This window comes from Acomys russatus, chromosome 26 (assembly GCF_903995435.1).
Source record: "Acomys russatus chromosome 26, mAcoRus1.1, whole genome shotgun sequence".
In the NCBI taxonomy this organism is placed as follows: Eukaryota; Metazoa; Chordata; class Mammalia; order Rodentia; family Muridae; genus Acomys; species Acomys russatus.
Genome location: NC_067162.1, coordinates 19,359,724 through 19,379,844, shown reverse-complemented (window position 1 = coordinate 19,379,844; position 20,121 = coordinate 19,359,724). Strand labels below are relative to the sequence as shown.

At 41.9% G+C, this 20,121-nt stretch overlaps 1 pseudogene; it reads left to right on the top strand.

Moving 5' to 3' along the window:
- Positions 1-841: 841 nt before the first annotated feature.
- Positions 842-15,646, top strand: LOC127209468 (zinc finger protein 709-like; annotated as a pseudogene).
- Positions 15,647-20,121: the final 4,475 nt, after the last annotated feature.

Here is a 20,121-nt window from a genome sequence, read left to right as displayed (position 1 = left end):
CTGGGATTAAAGGCTTTTGCCACCACTGCCCAGCCCTTAAATCCACTTTCTACTAATGTAGATTCATTATATCAGTTTTGTTCATGAGGAGAACCTTCACTAATACAGCTGTGGTTTTGTTTTGGTGTGTGCTGGAAATATATAGACCTACCTATACATGTATCTACACACACACACACACACACACACACACACACACACACAATCTGTTTCTTGCTTCCCACCACCCCCCAGTATCGTCCAATGTGTAACAGGTGAAAAGTAGCTACAGTGTACCTGAACCCTGTATGAAATCACAAAATAAAAATCTTGTTTCCTAAACTCTCTCTATAAGTGTTAATATTGTGGGCAGTTGTGGGGCCGACGGATAAGTCTGTGGCCAGCTGAGTAATGGGCCATGCACGTTATCTTCCTTGCTTCCAGGAGGAAGAAGGGCAAGTGCCTGCTGAGGGCCTTGAGGGGAGCTGAGGCAAGCTCCAAAGTCCCAAGGCGTTGAAGGCGTGGTCACTGCACACCTAGGGAGGAGCAGGCAGCTGAGCAGCAGGAGCTGGAGTGGCTGATCCTCCCTGGGGCAGGGTGAGAAGACAAAGGGGTTGAGTATAGGAGGACAGGCACAAGCACTATGGAAATGAAAAGCTCTGCAGATCAGGAAAAGGACCAGCCCTGGGCTGGAAGCCTGGGCCAGGACCCACTGTGCTGCTTCCTTTCTGCTCATGTCACTCAAGACATACGAGCCAATCACAGCCTTGAGGCAGAATTGTAAGGAGGAAGAGGAGGAGAGTTATTCCGGTCCCATGCTGCAGGTTCCACTCTGTAGCTGAGCAGGCTTTAATGGTTTTGAGTGATGTGATGAGGGCAAGTGCTGTGTGCTGTGAGGGGAGCTCCCGCTAGCTCCGAAGCCGAGACATGGTGAGCACGGGGACACTGCCCACAACCAGGAGGAGCAGGCAGCTGAGCAGCGGGAGCTGGCGTGGCGGGTCCTCCCTTGGGTGGTCCTGGTCACTCTGGACCAGACTGTGGCCTCTGAATGGGGACTGATCATGGTGTTCCATTAGTTTGCATAAATTGAGTAGCCATTTTCATGGGTTTCTATAGTCTTTATATTAGCATGTGTGCAGCCGGTCTGTACGCTGAAAAAGAAATCACGCCACGTGGCCGATCCATACTAGAGGGTTGGTGGGTTTTTGTTTTTGTTTTAATGGGAAGGGAATATCGAGACAGTCTTTGGAAATGGCATGGGGAATGGAAGGAATTCCTTCTACAAGTCTACCTCGTCCTTGTGCAGAAAGTGCACACACATGCATACAAGGTGCCCACGTGGTTTAATAGACCTGAATCCTGCCTGCTGGTGGTGGCTTGTTTCAGAAGACATGCTTCCTGGGCGGCTTTGTATTTTCCGTTTTCCCATGGTCATCAGTGCCTCTAGGGGTGGCTCCATTGCTGCCTGTTTACTAAAACTGTATTTCTTCTTCTTCTTTTTTTTTTTTTTTTTTTTTTTTCTTTATTTTCTTTTTTTGAGACAGAGTTTCTCTGTTTAGCCCTGGCTGTCCTGGACTCACTTTGTAGACCAGGCTGGCCTGGAGCTCACAGAGATCCTTCTGCCTCCGCCCCCCAGAGTGCTGGAATTGCAGGCATGCACCATCACGCCCTGCACACTGCTATCCTCACCCTTTTTTTATTCTGTGGAGAGTTGTTCAGTTTCCATGAGTTTCTAAGCTTTCTCTTGTGTCTGTTGGTGATGGTGTGCCCCATTAATCCTTGGTGACCTGATAGTTTGCAAGGGTCACGACACCTTCTTTGTATCTGTTGAGACTTGCGCTGTGTTTGAGTATCATCAATTTTGGAGAAAGTTGCCTGAGTTGCTGAGAAGGGGGTATATTCTTTTGTGTTTGGGTGGAATGTTCTGTAAATATCAGTTTGGTTGTTTTGGCTTTTAACTTTGGTTACCTGGGGTAGTTCTCTGTTTTGTTTTGTTTTTTCCTAAAGGACCCGTTTCTTGTTAAGAGTGAGATACTGAAGTCTCCCACTATTCGTGCATGAAGGTCTATGGCGATTTAAGCTGCACTTTCTTTTACAATGTTGGGTGCTCTGGTGTTGGGGCATAGATGTTAAGAATGTAAAAGATATCGTGGTAGACTTTTCTCTGATGAATATGCAGTGTCCTCCCCATCTCAATGAATTTTTGTTTGAAGTCTATTTTTTAGATATTAACCTGGCCATACCAGCTTGATTCATAGGTCCAGTTGCTCAGAATCTCTTTTTGCAGCCCTTTGCCTTGAGGCGATGTCTGTCCTTGATGGTGAAGTGTATTTGTTGTAGGCAGTAGAAGGATGGATTCTGTTTTAGCATCCATTCTGGTAGCCGGTGTCTTTTTATTGGTAAGTTGAGGTTGTGAGATTGACAGATATCAATGAACAGTGATTATTAATTCCTCGTGTTTTGTTGTTGTTGTTTTTATTATTGGTGGTTGTGGTGTGTTACTGTGTGTATATATGTGTATGTGCCAAGTGTATGTACACCTTCTGTGCTTTTGGTTTTGCTAATGTGATTTTATTTATGTCCTGTGTCTTCTTGGTTGTAGTTAACCTCCTTGAGTTGGATCCTCCCTTCTGGCACCCTGTGTAAAGCTATATTTGTAGATAAATATTGTTAAATTTTGACTTTATCAGGGAATATCTTATTTTATCCATTTATGGTGATTGAAACTTTTCTTGTATAGTAATCCGGGTTGTCATGTGTAGTTTCTTAAAGCCTGCAGCACATGTGTCCAAGCCCTTCTGCTTTTAGAGTCTGCATTGAGAGACAGATGCAATTCTAATAAGTCAGCTTGTATATGTTACTTTGTTGTTGGGTTTTATTTTCTGTTGCAGCTTTTCATATTCTTTCTCATGTCTAGTGTTTTTATTATTATGTGGCAAGGGGACTTTCTTTTCTGGACCAATCTATTTGTTGTTTTGCATGCTTCTTGTACCTTGATAGACATCTTCTTTAAGTTAGGAAAATTTTCTTTTTATGGATTTGTTGGAAATATTTTCTGGACCTCTGAGGTGGTATTCTTCTTCTTTGTCTATTGCAATTAATCATAGTTTTGGTCTTCTGATAAGATGGCAGAGTCCCTGGATGTTTTGTGCCAGGAAACTTAGGTTGTATCCTTTCTTATTTTTAATGATGTATCCATTTTTTTCTATTGTATCATCAGTGTGAGATTCTTCCTCCATATACAGTTTGTGAGGGAATCCTGCCACTGTAGTTCCTCGTTGTAGTCCTAAAACTTTCATTTCCAGGATTCCCCCATTTTCAGCTTTCTTTTTTGTTTCTATTTCCATTTTTAGATTTTGAAGAGTTTTATGTCTTCATTCAAGCGTTGTTTAGTGTGTCTTGGCTTTATTTAAGGGGTTTATTGTGTTTCTCCAGATGTTTGATTGTGTTTTCCTGGATCTCTTCAAGGGGTGTATTCATTTCCCTTAAGGACCTCTATGAAGGTTTTTTTCTTGTGCCTTCAGCTATGTTGGGATATTGATGACCTGCTGTGATAGGATAGCTTATCCTTGTTGGAGACACAACTCCTGGCCGTTATTGATTATGGTCTTATGCTCGTATCTAGGTATGTGGGTTTGACGTGATTATTGGTGTAGATGTTGATTTCTGGGTTTGTCTTGTAGATGTGGGAGTATTGTTTCTGGGTTTGTGTTTGCTCCCTGGATAGTCTGAGAGTGTCTTGGCTGAGTATTAGAGTTTTTACTGCTCTGCTTGGCTGCTGTGTTCATGGAGAATGTTTGCTGTTCTTAGAGGCCGAGCAAAAGGAGATCAGGGAGAGATGGCTTTAGAGATCCAAAGGAGGTGTGGATGGGATGGGCAAGAGGAAGCTGCCTCTGTTGTCCAGTCCAGTGCTTGAGTCAATTTTGAAAATCAAGGTCTGGGCTGAGGAGATAAGGTTGTAGATCTGTTGACAGCCTACCTGGGCTTCGGGCAGACATGGAATGTGGTCCATCAGGAATGTGTCTGCCCAAGTAGGGGCTTGGCCTCAGAGATGAGGCAATTGGGTATGGTCTGTATTTTCTACAGGAGACATGGAAAGTGGGGAAGAAGCTTTCCCTGGTATTCTGTACGGTGTGTGAGAATTGGGTCTGTGGTAACCGATAGTGGGATGTCTTTGAACAGTCTACCTGGTCTTCTGTCCATCAGGGCTTGTAGTTGAGCAGGGTGTGTGTGCCCATAGTTTAGGGCTCAGGGAAAGAGATGAGGTAGGAGGAGAAGGGCAGATGGGGATGTTCTGTGGTGATGACCGGAAGCATGGACAGGGGGAGAGGAAGATGCATCTCTAGGGGCAACCCTGAATGGTGACTGGGACCTGGGTCTCAGGTAACAGAGAGTGGGGAAGGTCTGGAGGCATCCCATGCACAATGTCTTCATACTGAGCCATCATGTTCTCAGGGATCAATTATTTACCACAATCAGCTTAGTCAGGGGTTGTCAGGGGAACAGGGTGGTAGGTTCTGACTCCAGATCCTTTTACAAACTAGACAAAAGCAGTTCTAACTGACCTTTGATTGGTCCTGGCCAGGTTGTGGCCAGGGACAGCTGCACATATAGCTGGTGTCACAGACAGTAAGATAGGTCATAAAGGTTTTTCTTGGCAAAATTCCAGAGGCCTCTGACAATCCAACATGATCTCTAGACATTTAGAACAACTGTGGAGGCTTTGATTGACAAAGTTCCCAGGATCTCTGACTGATCACTACTGTCCCTAAATATCATGTATGGTCCAAGTGTAAAGCTATTTCTCCTAAAACTTTTTTTTTTTCAGTCTATTCTTCGGCTCTTAGAAACTTCATACAGGGAAAACTTTTTCTCAAAGAGAATGTTGAAAGGGCATCTTGCCAGTGTCTTGAGACAATGATAGTTTTTTGCTGTGACTGTGAGAACCCAAGTAGAAACTGCATGAAAGAAACTTAAGACTTGACATAACAGTACTTGGCTAGACACTGTTTCCTGTAGAAACATTTGTTTAGAATATGCTTTGAGAGCCCTAGAAGGGATCTTGGACCATCATGTTTTCAGATATTTTACGACAGAGGACCCCTTGGCAGTTAGCCTAGGCTTCGATAGCACAGCTGTTGGTTTGAGACTGGAAGTAGGTCGCATTTTTCTTTCAGTAATATTTAGCTCAAGGTATGATGATGCTATGACCTTGTAAACACATTGCCTGTAGCCTGGGGAAATGTATGATTAAACTTTCCTGTGTATTGTTTAAAAAATAAAGATTAGGTCATGCTACGCATTGCTTGAAAACTGATTTTTGTTGTAGGTTACAGAACTTTTGTGTTTCCTTGTTACTCTGTTGATTTTTGATTACCCTAGTGACTGTAAATGATGGGAAAAAATCATGATGTAATCAGTAACAACAAATAATTGAACTTCATTTCAATAAAATTCTGGGGTTGGCCCAAGGAGAGGGCAAGCAAGTAAGAGACATGAGAGAGTAAGCTAGAGTGGGATGGGGAACAGTGGGAGAGAAGGATAGATAGGGAATAGGAAGAGGGATAGGTAGATGGGTAACAGCAAGATGAAGATAGAAGGACAGCAAGCAAGTAAGCAAGCAAGGAGAGAGAAGTCAGACAGACAGCACACGAGACAGAGAAGGAGACAGATAGAGAGTCAGAAGAAAAGTTCTCCTGGGCTTTAAGACCTTCAGCTTCTACCACTTATGCCTGAGTATTTCCTTTTCCTCTGTTCCTCACCATCTCAACAACTAGTTCCTCTAGCTAGTTGTTCAACCAACGCATGGTTTCCCTTAAGCAAACTGCCTGCTCAGTTCTCCCTGCTGCAGATCTACCTCTCTTCTCTGCTCTATGCAGTTCCTGGGGTTGTCTCTGGGAGCAGAGGCTGGGGATTGTCTGTGCGTTAACAAGGCTGAACATAAACATAAACAAGTGCTGAACATAAACATAGTTTGTGGCCAACCTGACTGGGCACAGAGAAGTCTTCCAGCACTGAAGGCACAAGCACTTTTCCTAGAGTAAGAACATTATTTGTGATCAGTAGTTCTTGGTGAGCCTGACCTTGTCCAGAGAATTCTCCTGGACCAGGGTAGAGGTCTGTATGCTAACAAGGAAGTCTAGCTGCTTGTCACAAAAGGGAGTCTGACTGCTCTTCATGTGGTGTCTTCAGGTGAGGTTATTCAGCAGTAAGACTCAGGAAACATAGTTGGCCTAGGTTAACAAACAGAGGGAGGAAGCCTCACAATTGCATCTGGGGAATCAATGTTCCTTTGCACCTTCACCTATCCTTGTCTTCTGAAGATTTACTATATTATGTTATGAGTTCCTTGAGTTTTTGTTGGTTTGAAGAATTTCTGTGGAGAAACAGTTTTAATTTTCTCTTCTTGATCTTAGAGCCTCGCCTTTGCTCTTTTCGTGGCACATCTGTGTTTGCTAGTTTTTGCAATAATCAATGTTGATTGCTATTGTTAACACATTTTTCAAGGTTTTAAACACTTTCTGATATATTATTGCTGTGTGTCCTAATTAGCTTCATTTCTGAACATTTCGGTGCCTCCAGTCATCAGTTGAGGGTGTGCCCTTACCTGAATGGCTGGTTGCTCTGTCAGTCAACACAATTGATGTGGCAAGGCTCTTCCAATGAGAATGGCAATGTCCCTAAGCAAGTGGGCATGGGCTGGATAAGGGAGCTGGCTGAGCATGGGACAGTGGCCAAGCAAGAGAGGGCGCCATGTTTGCCCATAGTCATTTACTTTATTTATTTATTTATTTATTTATTTATTTATTTATTCATTCATTCATTTATTTATTTATTGTGTATACAGTGCTCTACCTGCAGGTACACCTGCAGGCCAGAAGAGGGCATCAGATCACATTACAGATGGCTCTGAGCCACCATGTGGTAGCTGGGAATTGAACTCTGGACTTCTAGAAGGAAGAACGGTCAGTGCTCTTAACCTCTAGCCATCTCTCCAGCCCTACTACATTTCCTTTTACATGAATTTGTATCCTAAGCTCCCGAAGTAATGGGCTGTGATTCGAAAGAACCATCCAAAAACTCGTTTGTTACCTGCGTTGCTTTAGGTTAGAGAATTCAGTCACAGCAGCAGAGTAGGAAGTTATTAAAAAAAAAGTGGTATGCAAATAGTGATGTTTCTGCTGGACAGACCTGATGATGCTCTCTTTTGGAGGAATATGGAAAACGTCAGGACTTGAAATGGCAAAAGGCATAGAAATGTGTTTACAGTTTATTCAGCTGTTTCTTTTTTTTTTTTTTTGGTTTTTCGAGACAGGGTTTCTCTGTGTAGCCTTGGCCATCCTGCACTCACTTTGTAGACCATGCTGGCCTCGACCTCACAGCGATCCGCCTGCCTCTGCCTCCCGAGTGCTGGGATTAAAGGCATGCGCCACCACACCCGGCTTAATCAGCTGTTCTTGTAGGAGGTGGAAGATAAGGAGTTTTGAGAGTAATGCACACAAAGGAAGTCCAGGTCATAGGATTTCAGTAGAAAATAGACTCCATAATTCTGCAGCTAGTACTCATTTGTGTGATTTTTTTTGGTTTTTCGAGACAGGGTTTCTCTGTGTAGCCTTGGCCATCCTGGACTCACTTTGTAGACCAGGCTGGCTTTGAACTCACAGCGATCCGCCTGCCTCTGCCTCCCGAGTGCTGGGATTAAAGGCATGCGCCACCACGCCCGGTTTGTGTGATGTTTTGGTCCAAAATGTTTCTTAATCTTCTCCTGCCTTAAGAAATTGAGTAAGGCAGGATATTTAAATAATGAGCTGATTTCCTAGACGGACTATTGACTCTTTGGATGATTTTTACTAGTGGCTCATTAAGGACCACAATGTAAAAGCAACAAATGGTGTAGAAATAAACACAAAGTCTGTGGTTTGTAGGGAAAGAACAGCAGTAGGTAGTATCAGATGGAGTCCAATGCTGAAACAGAAGCAGGAACTTTCAAGGAGGTTGTCACCCTTCCAGGGCAGGCCCTTGCTCTGGATTGGAAGCCTAAGAAGATGCGCTAAGGGTGACACTTGATCCTCTTAAGTCTTGAATTAAGGGAAGGGTAGGCCAAGTTATTTCTAGTCCCAGGAAGGAACTTCCTACAAAACCTGCTTTAACTGTGGCCCAAGCAAGGTATGAGCCATCCCAATATAGAAGCCAGATTGACAGGACCACTCACCCATGCCATACTGTTCCTGGAAGTAAGAGGCTTCGTCCTGTGTGGTTTCAGTTCAGCACTATTCCCGCTCTCTATTTCCAGAGTCATAGCCCCAGTGAGGAGACTGTGAGAGTTCATTGCCTGAAGGCATAAGGATAAAAAAGCCTGGGTTGTATTTGGAGACCACAAGATGTTGAGTTAACTGAAGTATGAGAAGTCAGCCATGGAGAGATGCATGTAGGGAGTGGAAGTAACCAATCTGAGAGATGTGTGAGGAGTTTCAAAGATAGGGACATCTAAACCCTTTGAGATGAAGCCGCATGTATCTGAGACAGAGCTAGAGGATTTGTTCTTTGCCTTCTATCATGGTTTCTTGCCTTGGTCCTATTTCCCTCACTAAGCACATTCCTCTCTGGAATAGGAAGGGCTATTCTATGCCAGTGAAGATTAGAAAGTTATAGCTTGTTTTCTGAATTGACAAGATGTGGCAATCAAGAGATTGTCAGCAGGGCCTGGTGGCACACGCCTTTAATCCCAGCACCCGGGAGGCAGAGGCAGGTGGATCGCTGTGAGTTCGAGGCCAGCTTAGTCTACAAAGTGAGTCCAGGATGGCCAAGGCTACACAGAGAAACCCTGTCTCGAAAAACAAACAACAACAACAACAAAAAGAGATTGTCTTGAGAGTCATAAGAGACTTTGGACATTTGAACAGTGCCCAGGCTGTTGCAGACTATTTGGATCATTGAAGTTGACTAAATGCATTTTCATCATGGGATGACCATGAGCCCAAGATGACAAGAGTCAGATGGAATAAAAACACAAACACTCCTAGAAAGGATGATGTCTTTGAACACTTGCTTGTGATTTGTGGGTTTTGGGAGGAGCTTATGGAAGTCTTTGTAGTCGGACCGTCTCTAAATTCCTTATTGGGGATATGTGACTTGAGTGTCTGTGGACTCAGCCCACTTCCTTCTCAAGGCCTCACCATTGTAGAGTATTCCTAAACAACATAAAATACAGTAGATGCAATTGCTCTTCAGTGCTAAGCTATTTTGCTAGCCAAATGTTGTTCTAATGTTAGTTTTATTGTTGTTGCTTTTGAAGACAAAGCTTCTCTATACGTAGACCTGGCAGGCCTCCAGCTTAGAGGTCCACCTGACTCTCTCCAGAGTGCTGGGATTAGATGTAGGCCAACTTTGCTGGCTTTTGGTTTCTTTTCATGTTATATTAGTGTCTGATGTGCCTGGAACGTAGGCTCTTGTACTTGTCAAGCATATACTGTTGTGCTGACCTTCATCCACATCTTGCATATTGAAATTTGGCAGAGACTATATATTCTGTTTCTCAGGATGGCATGTATTCCTGACATTAATACCCCCTGAGCCTTTTGAGTTGTTAGATTGCAGGTGTGTGGCATTCTTCCTACCTGTTGTGTTTGTCTTGAATTTTTTTGATTGAATATGAGTCTTTGCCTATGAGCATGAATATGCACTGTAGGCTCTGATCTTTTTAAAGCCTGCTTTGAGGCTGGAAGGATGGCGCAGTGATTAAGGTTAAGAACACCACTTGCCCTTCCAAACTTCCCGTGTTCAATTTCCAGCAACCACAGGGTGGCTCAGAACCATCTGTAATGTGAGGTAATGCCCTCTTCTGTTCTGCAAGTGTACATGCAGGCAGAATGCTGTATTCATAATAATACATGAATAATTTTTTTAAAAGCCTACTTTACTTGTGGCTCATTAATGCTTCTATCACCCTTTCAACCCAGCAACTCACATTAGGAGAGAAAAACGTCTAATAGGGACTATGGAGTAGACCTTTCTTTTTTTTTTTTTTTTTTTTTTTTTGGTTTTTCGAGACAGGCTTTCTCTGTGTAGCCTTGGCCATCCTGGACTCACTTTGTAGACCAGGCTGTTCTCAAACTCACAGCGATCTGCCTGCCTCTGCCTCCTGAGTGCTGGGATTAAAGTCGTGTGCCACCACGCCCGGCCAGACAGAGTAGACCTTCTTACACTCAGTGTCTTGGAGTGAGGTTACATTCTTAGTTATCAGATTTCCAGCTCGTGCCTTAAACAGCAAACCCAAAATTCAGCAAACGTGAGTGCAATGGCAACAGCGGAAACCTGGAAGGGTTCTCAGGAGTGTGTCTCTAAGAGCATCTCAACACAGGAGCAATTCTGAGCAGCCAGGCAATATAAAGCGATGCAAAAGGGATTGATCTTTGGTATTTGGACTGTATTTACTCTCCCATAGTCCATACAGGATGTTTTTCAAATGGCAAAGAACATTTCCCCACATGAGGCAGTTCTTTTTCTAGTAGACAAACACCAAACACCCTCACACAAGGCAGTTTCTCATCCCACACTTGGGATCAAAACAAAAACATGTTTACAGTGCACCTCATGTGTGCCTGGACTTCCCAGTAGTCAGTAGGTGACCTCAGAACTCCTGAACTTGGAATAATGGGTAGTTGTGAGCAGCCATGGAAGTACTGGCCATTGAAGCTAATTATTTGCAAGATCATCAAGATCTCTGAACTGCTGAGACATCTCTCCTGCCCCTGTTACTCATTTAATACCAACCTTTGCAGCCAGGTGTGGTGGAACACACCTTTAATCCCAGCCCTCAAGGAGGCAGAAGCAGGTGGGTTGCTGTGAGTTTGAAGCCAGCCTGGTCTATTTTTTTTAAAGGTTTATTTATTTATTACATATACAGTGTTCTGCCTGCATGTACACCTGCACACCAAAAGAGGGAACCAGATCTCCTTATAGATGGTTGTGAGCCACCATGTGGTTGTTGGGAATTGAACTCAGGACCTATGGAAGAGCAGATGGTGCTCTTAACCGCTGAGCCATCTCTCCAGCCCCCAGCCTGGTCTAAAAAGGAAGAACAGAACAGTCAAGGCTACACAGAAAATACCTGTCTTAAAAAAAAAAAACAAAGAGAAAAAATGGAACAAATATGAAATCAACATTTATATTGCTAATATTTTCATCTTGTTGTGTTTGGGGTGGAAGCCAAGAAAACTCACTTTAGATAGAGCAACTGAAAATGAACCCTTTATTTCCTGAGCACAGGGAGGCGGCCACATTGGGATCTTAACCGCATCCTTGAACAGAGACTGTACAATATTTTTATAGGATGGGAACAAAAAGATGGAGGAAGGGGAGCAAGAACATTGTCCAATCCTATTTTGACTCAAGGGATGAGCCGGGAAGTTTCCATCAATCAGGATAGGAGTGGCCTCTGGACCTGGGAACATGAACCTGATTGGCCCTGCCAACAAGATGGAGAAGTTGTCCTTGAGTACCAGGCTTGGTCAGGATGTAGGCAGAAGCTATAGTAGGGAGGGAACACATGGGAAGGGAAGTGAGCTTTCTCTTCAAGGCTGTATTCACAATGCAGTAATTTTTATCTTAAGTGTTTGGGCCAAGAAATGTTTTTTCTTGAAATTAGAACGAATTTACAGTAGGGGGTTTCCAACAGATTAGGGGCGGCATGGAGATGCTCTAGGCCCCTCAACCTTATGGTTAAAGTTTGAAAACAAAATGATAGTACTGAGAATTAGTTTCTTTTCCTGGTTCCCAAAAAACCTGTCCATGTGTAACATGCATTTCCTGTTAGTACGATCTTATCAATGTTACAGTTTCAGCTGGGCCCTTCAGGAATCTGTAAGATGAATACAGAACTAGAGTGAGTGTGCAATTCTTTGTAGGAACTTCAATAAAGTCCTCTGGGGTTTTTCTGTTTCATTCCTTGATTTTTTTTAGAGGAGTCAAGGTCTTAATAACTACCTCTGTGTGTCCCTGAACTCATGGCATAGACCAGTCTGTCATCCAACACAATGAGAGCACCTGCTTCTGCCTCCTGAGCACTCTTATTGAAGGGATGAGCCTTGTCCTTTTTCTTTTCATTTCTTTTTTGTCTTCCGTAATTTTTAGTGCAGTTTCTCTGATGTGGGCTCAGTACTGTTGATGCTTCTCACCTCTCTCTCTCTCTCTCTCTGTGTGTGTGTGTGTGTGTGTGTGTCTGTCTCTCTCTCTCCTTATCTGTTAATTTTCATTTCTCTTAAAATGCTATATCCTATTTAAAGTGTTCAGAAATGATAGAGGAGAATCTTATTCACTTTCCTAGGTGACCTAAGTCACCTTACATGACTTGGTTAGTACATTAGAGCTTCAGTGTCAGGAAATAAGTGGAAGAAGCCCAGAGTTGTATGAATTCTATGTCTCTGAGTTATACATTTCCAGTGTTGTCACTATCATGCTTCCTGTTGTACACATGTATGGGACATTTTAGGGTGCAGTGAACTTGGATGATGTGCATGTGAACTTCACTCGGGAAGAGTGGGCTTTGCTGGATCCTTCCCAGAAGAATCTCTACAAAGATGTGATGCTGGAGACCTACTGGAATCTCACCGCTATAGGTAAGACTGTGACAAAATTTTTTGTTTTCAATTTTTAAAATACAGGGCAACTGTTTCTTTGGTATTGATGCTGTGTTGTAATTTGAATTGAAAGTGAGGAGGGATGAGGTGATTAAGTCAGGCATGGTTCTAAGATTCACTGAAGATAGTATTGTAAATTTGACCTAATTTCCAATGACATATCATATACTTTCTGGTACTATGCTTTAGGATACAATTGGGAAGCCCACACTATTGAGGAAAATTGTCAAAGATCTAGAAGATATGAAAGGTAATTCTCATGTGCAAGCTGATATGAATATGCCTCCCAAGAAAATTTAACATGTCCTGCATATTTTAAAGGAAAGCACTGCTTTATGTGTATTGTAGATGAATACGTTCTCACAAAACCATGTCCCTCAAGGTCTCTTTGTTTTGTTTGGTTTTTGGTTGTTCGAGACAGTGTTTCTCTGTGTAACCTTGACTATCCTAGACTCACTTTGTAGACCAAGCTAGCCTGGAACTCACAGCACTCTGCCTCCCAAGTGCTGGGATTAAAGGTGTGTGCCACCACGCCTGGCTCCCTTAGTGTCATAGCGTGTTATACGTGTAGCATGTATCTCAGTGTGCACAGAAGGTAAACCTATGGGATAAGTGATAAGTATATGTTCAAAACTTCCTAATAAGCACATAGTCCATAGTAAAGCAGTTTAGTGAGGGGACAGTTTGTGAGAGGCAAGAAGGTTGTTGTGGAGAAACCTTAATCCTTACACCACATGTCTATGAGGAGCAAACATCTAAGTGTGTGACTGCAATGTGGAGCCCTTTCACTTGTTATTCTTTTAATAGCTATATCTTATGTCACAATGGATACAGGCCATGTGAGCAAAGCGATATTGAAAGAAGCACCGTACCTCTGTGTCTCAGAACAAACAGAAGCTATGTTGTAGTCCCCACTTTTGAGTAGACTTTCTGAATGTGATACAAGTTTTCAGTTCACTGGTTTTCCAACTTCATTGGAACCATCCAGGGACTCACGATGCAGAAAATCCCTATGAGTACTAGGAACTTGGAGATTCTCTTTGTTCTGGTTCACCTTGTAAATGTGTGACTCACACCTTAGGGAATTTATGAATGGAACCAATGTGGTAAAGCTCTGAGTTCTTCTTGTTTTCTTTTCTTTTTTCTTTTTTCTTTTTTTGTTGAGACAGGATTTCTCTGTGTAGCCTTGGCCATCGTGGACTCACTTTGTAGACCAGGCTGGTCTCGAACTCACAGCGATCCGCCTGCCTCTACCTCCCGAGTGCTAGGATCAAAGGCACGCGCCACCACACCCGGCCTCTTCTTGTTTTCTTTAAGTACATGAAAACCTTTAGAAAAAGGATGCCACAAACGTGATCCATGTAATAAATGCTCTGACCATCACAGTTGCCTTCACAGTCTCAAAACAACCCACACAGAAGGGGAGCATCATGAATGTAAACAAAGTGATATGATTCTTTTTTATCACTAGAATAACTTGTACAATTAATGCATATAGAAAGAATGATTCATAAGTGCACTGAAAGTGATAAATTTTCACATGTGCCAATTATCTTTGCAGGAAGGAGAGAAATCAAATGGGAGAAAAACCCTTCGAATATCCTGTATGTGATAAAGCCTTTGCATATCACAGTCATCCTAAAAGACTTGAAAGAGTTGATGCTAAAGAGAAACTCTATGAATGTACCCAGTGTGGTAAAGCCTTTACACATCAAAATGGTCTCCAAATGCATAAAAGAACACACACTGGAGAGAAACCCTATGAATGTAAACAATGTGGTAAAGCCTTTGCACAGCACCGTAATCTCCAAACACATAAAAGAACACACAGTGGAGAGAAACCCTATGGGTGTAAGCAATGTGGTAAAACCTTTACACAGCACAGTCATCTTCAACGTCATAAAAGAACACATACTGGAGAGAAACCCTATGAATGTAAGCAGTGTGGTAAAGCCTTTGCACATCACAGTAATCGTCAAAAACATGAAAGAACACATACTGGAGAGAAACCCTATGAATGTAAGCAATGTAGTAAAGCCTTTGCCCAACACAGTCATTTTAAAAATCATGAAAGAACACATACTGGAGAGAAACCCTATGAATGTAAGCAATGTGGTAAAGCCTTTGCACATTACAGTAATCTCCAAATACATAAAAGAACACACAGTGGAGAGAAACCCTATGAATGTAAGCAATGTGGTAAAGCCTTTGCCCAACACAGTCATCTTCAAAGTCATGAAAGAATGCACAGTGGAGAGAAACCCTATGAATGTAAGCAATGTGGTAAAACCTTTGCACAGCACAGTCATCTTCAAACTCATGAAAGAACACATACTGGAGAGAAACTCTATGAATGTAAGCAATGTGATAAAGCTTTTGCACAGCCTACTTATCTTCAATTTCATGAAAGAACACATACTGGAGAGAAACCCTATGAATGTAAGCAATGTGGTAAAGCCTTTGCACATCACAGTAATCGTCAAAAACATGAAAGAACACATACTGGAGAGAAACCCTATGAATGTAAGCAATGTAGTAAAGCCTTTGCCCAACACAGTCATTTTAAAAATCATGAAAGAACACATACTGGAGAGAAACCCTATGAATGTAAGCAATGTGGTAAAGCCTTTGCACATTACAGTAATCTCCAAATACATAAAAGAACACACAGTGGAGAGAAACCCTATGAATGTAAGCAATGTGGTAAAGCCTTTGCCCAACACAGTCATCTTCAAAGTCATGAAAGAATGCACAGTGGAGAGAAACCCTATGAATGTAAGCAATGTGGTAAAGCCTTTGCACAGTACAGTAATCTCCAAATACATAAAAGAACACACAGTGGACAGAAACCCTATGAATGTAAGCAATGTGGTAAAGTCTTTGCACATCACAATAGTCTTCAAGTACATAAAAGAACACACACTGGAGAGAAACCCTATGAATGTAAGCAATGTGGTAAAGCGTTTGCACAGTACAATAGTCTCCAAAGACATAAAAGAACACACAGTGGAGAGAAACCCTATGAATGTAAGCAATGTGGTAAAGCCTTTGCACATTACAGTAGTCTTCAAACACATGAAAGAACACATACTGGAGAGAAACCCTATGAATGTAAGCAATGTAGTAAAGCCTTTGCCCAACACAGTCATTTTAAAAATCATGAAAGAACACATACTGGAGAGAAACCCTATGAATGTAAGCAATGTTGTAAAGCCTTTGCACGTTACAGTACTCTCCAAAAACATAGAAGAAAACACACTGGAGAGAAACCATATTAATATAAGCAATGTGGTAAAGCCTTTGCACAGCACAGTCATCTCCAAAGTCATGAAAGAACACATACTGGAGAGAAACCCTATGAATGTAAGCAATGTGGTAAAACCTTTTTATGTCACAGTGATCTTCAAAGGCATGAGAGAAAACACACTGGAAGGAAATCCTGTGAACATATCCAATGTCATAAGGACTTTGCACATCATAATAGTCTCCAAATACATTTTGAAAACTGACATGGTCAATTCAGAAAAGTCTGAATAACGACACTGCCTATAAGAAGCATATTAATATACTTGAATGTGTAGGCATGTCTTTCATTGAATATAGGTCTTATAATTCATTAACAAATACCCTGGTTCTCAAAAAAAATTTGTTATATATTTGAAGTTGTGCATGGTAAGGATAGCGCTTGAACTATTACAAACAAAACTGTGTTAAAAAGACCATGCTGACCTTGTATATTTAGTACTATGAATGGATTGCTTGATGTTTGGTGTTGTAGAGCTCACATGTGTACACTCAGGGCCTTATTTCCTCTGGCGTAATTACTTTATTAAAGTGACCCTTTATTTTTTTAAGGTAACATGTTGGTACATTTTCTCTGTTGCTTCTAGCCAAGAGCTTTCAGTCCGCCAGTCAGCAAGATCACATGGTGTTAATGTTGTTGCCATCCTTCTGTAAATAGTGAATTCATCATTAGCTCTACACTGCTTCTGTCTTTCTTAATGCTGGCACTAAGATCTTAAGCCTCAAGCCGGGCTTGGTGGCGCACGCCTTTAATCCCAGCACTCGGGAGGCAGAGGCATGCCGATCGCTGTGAGTTCGAGGCCAGCCTGGTCTACAAAGTGAGTCCAGGATGGCCAAGGCTACACAGAGAAACCATGTCTCGAAAAACAAAAACTTACAAACAAACAAACAAAAATATCTTAAGCCTCTTTTCCCCAGTAGTGTAGGCTTTGAAAACTACTTTAATTGGCCAAGGCTACACAGAGGAAACCCTGTCTTGAAAAACCAAAAAAAACAAAACAAAACAAAAAAAAAAAAACACTACTTTAAGTTATTGATGCATTTCATGTTTTGCATAATCTATATTTAAAATTACATCTTTTTATCACTTTTCTAAATTCATTTAGATTAAATCTTCCCTTACGCTCCCAAATTGCTTTGCCATTAGCTTTAATGTACATTTATATGTTTAACATAGTTTCAAATTCAGGTTCTGTGTAGTTAAAAAAAAATAGTCTCCAAATACATAAAATAACTCATACCAGAGAGAAACCCAATGAAATTATCCAATGTGGTAGAAAGTTTGCATATCGTTGTCATTTTCAAAGCCATAAAAGAATACATACTGGAGAAAACCCCTATCAATGTGGTAAACCCTTTGCATGTCATAGTAGTCTCTGAATACATAAAAAACACCCACTGGAGAGAAACCCAATGAATGTAACCAAGGTGGTAAAGCTTTGCATGTCGCAGGCAGCTTCAAAAGCATGAAGGAATTCATACAGGAGAGAAACATTATGGGTGCAATGAATATGATGAAGCTTTTGTACATTCCATCATGAAAGAATTCATAAGGAAGAACAACCTAATGAAAGTATTTAAATGGTGATGCCACTGTTCATTTCTATAGTGCTCATCATCATGAAAGAAGTTGTACTGGAGAGAAGTTCTGTGAATGGAAAGAATGAGGGAAGGCTTTGTGTTATGGGGTCTACTGAGATCCAACACAACTCACACCCCAAGTCAGTGAAACACACAAGAGTGTATAGTGATCAAGGCACTCCTGATTGATCAGGGCCACTGAACATACATGGGAGCTGAACTACAGCACACAGACCTCCGCCGCTGAGCCAGAATGTTAGAGAGCTTTTAAACTTGAAAACCATAATCATCTGAGGCAAGTTACAGCTACATTTTCCCACCCATCAGGATTTAGGGATAGGGGCTTTCCTTATGCAGGTGATCTATGTCAACTGAAACCAGATGTAGGGTTTACAGTCTAACCAACCATATCCATTTGTTTGTTCCTTTTCTGTGTGTGTGTTTTTAACAATAGGCATTAAGTTTTGAGGAATAAAAGATGAGTAAGAGAAGCTGTGGTTAGGAAGAGTCATTACTCCTCCCTCCAGTGGAGTCTGTGTTACAAATACTACAGAGGCCTGAGGCCACGACCCCCCAAAGGAGGAGAGTGTCCTGGACTGGCGCTTATGTTTCTGCCAGGAGAAAAACTGAAGTTCCTTTCTCTCATTGTGCTAAAATCTATTCTTTATTATTAACTCCACTTTACTCCCAAATCTGGACATTTTAGGCAGGAGCGTTATTTTCAGACGACACGACACTGACACGGGATTGCAACCAGGTATTGTCCAGGTCCAGAGTAGATCTGCTTCACTTCCACTTATTGAAAGAAGCATATGTAGAAATTAATCATTAGTTAATAAGTTATATTATGGCTTAGAAAGAAAGAGTGTATTTCAAAAAATCCAAATAATGATGCTCAGGTGTGAGATGATGGAACTAAAATAAAGGAAAAAACTGTCTTGGCACACAGGTGCTAGGCTCAGGTCTTGTTAGGGGTAGAAGGTTGACCCTGGACAAAGGGAACACATACATATTGATACCAAGCCAGTAACGTAGAAGTGATGATGTCTTTGCTGTGTGTTCTGTACCTTGTATTGCTTCATTCAAAGTTGTAGTTCAAAAGATGACAACACAACAACTTTGCATTTTGCACCTGAACTGTGTGTGCCTGATTTGCTCACTGACTTCCTTGAATCTGCCCTGTGGGGAAGTGTAACCACAAGCCCCTGTGCTTTTGAGATGTATGTTTAACAACTTAGACTACTTAGCTGCAAAATACACTCAGATGCAAACTCAACCTTGAGTTGCTCTATTTGTCACTTGCCTATCTCTGTTCACCAATGCTTCAAGACCTCCCATTCCCAAGGACCTATCCCTGATAGAACCAGTCTGTAGCACTGGGCTACAAAGATAACCAGCGAAATCTGGTCAGCTATTGTGAAGTCCACAGCTCTCCTAGGACCTGGGAACTTGAGCTTAGTTTCAACCGATGATTAAATGAAGGCTGTGTTGGTTGGTTTTGTGTTGCAACTTTTCACAAGCTAGAGTCATCAGGCATGAAGAACCTCAGTTGAGAAAATGCCTCCATGAGATCCAGCTGTAAGGCATTTTCTCTGTTAGTGATCAATGGGGAAAGAGCCATTGTGGGTGGAGCCCCCTGTGGGCTGGTGGTCCTGGCTTCTCAAAGAAGGCCGACTGAGCAAGCCAAGGAAAGCAAGCAACTAAGCCGCTTTCCTCCATGTCCTTTGCATCAGCTCCTGCCTCCAGTTTCCAGCCCTGCTTGTGTTCCAGCCCTGCTTGCCCCAGTCAGAGCCTATAATATGCAAGTGTATTCTGAATAAACTCTTTTCTTACAACTTGCCTTTTGGTCATGTTGTTTCTTTGCAGCAGTAGTAACATTAGGGAAGACAGAGGCTGCCAACAAAAAAGCAATATTTAAGAGAGGCTTTCCCCTCCTTGTTCCCACCATTTCTATACCACAGTTATCTTCAAATAAATAAAAGAACTTATATTGGAGAGAAACCCTATGAATATAATCAATGCGATAAAGCCTTTTCACAGCTCCCGTACCTACTAATGCAGAAAGAACATATAGTGGAGATGTGTGCATAGGAATAAGTGATGTGGTAAAGACTTTGCATGTAGCCTTAGTCTTGGCAATATTGAGAAGAGGCCGTGCTGCAGAGAAAACCCATAATTGTAGTCGGTGTGATATTTTCCACATCATGGTTTCTGTACACAGTATTAAAACCTTTAGTGTGTTCCCACCTTTAATCCCAGCACTTGAGAGGCATATTTAGGCTGATCATTGTGAGTTTGAGACCACCCTGGTCTACAAAAGGAGTCTAGGATAGCCAAGGCTACACAGAGAAACCCTGTCTCGAAAAACCAAAAGCAGACACAAACACAAAACCTTTAGTGTGTAATCAGTGTGTTAAAGCCTTTGCATATCACAGTTGTTTTTGAGGACCTGAAAAGATTCCTACTGTCAGGAATCTATGACTAGAAAGCATTTGGTAAGATCTTCAACCTACACACTTCATTAAGTTACATAGAATATTTATTTTGGAGAAAAGAATGGAACATGCATCAACAATCTATTCAAATATCATGATGTTTGGACTTGCAAACTCATATGGAC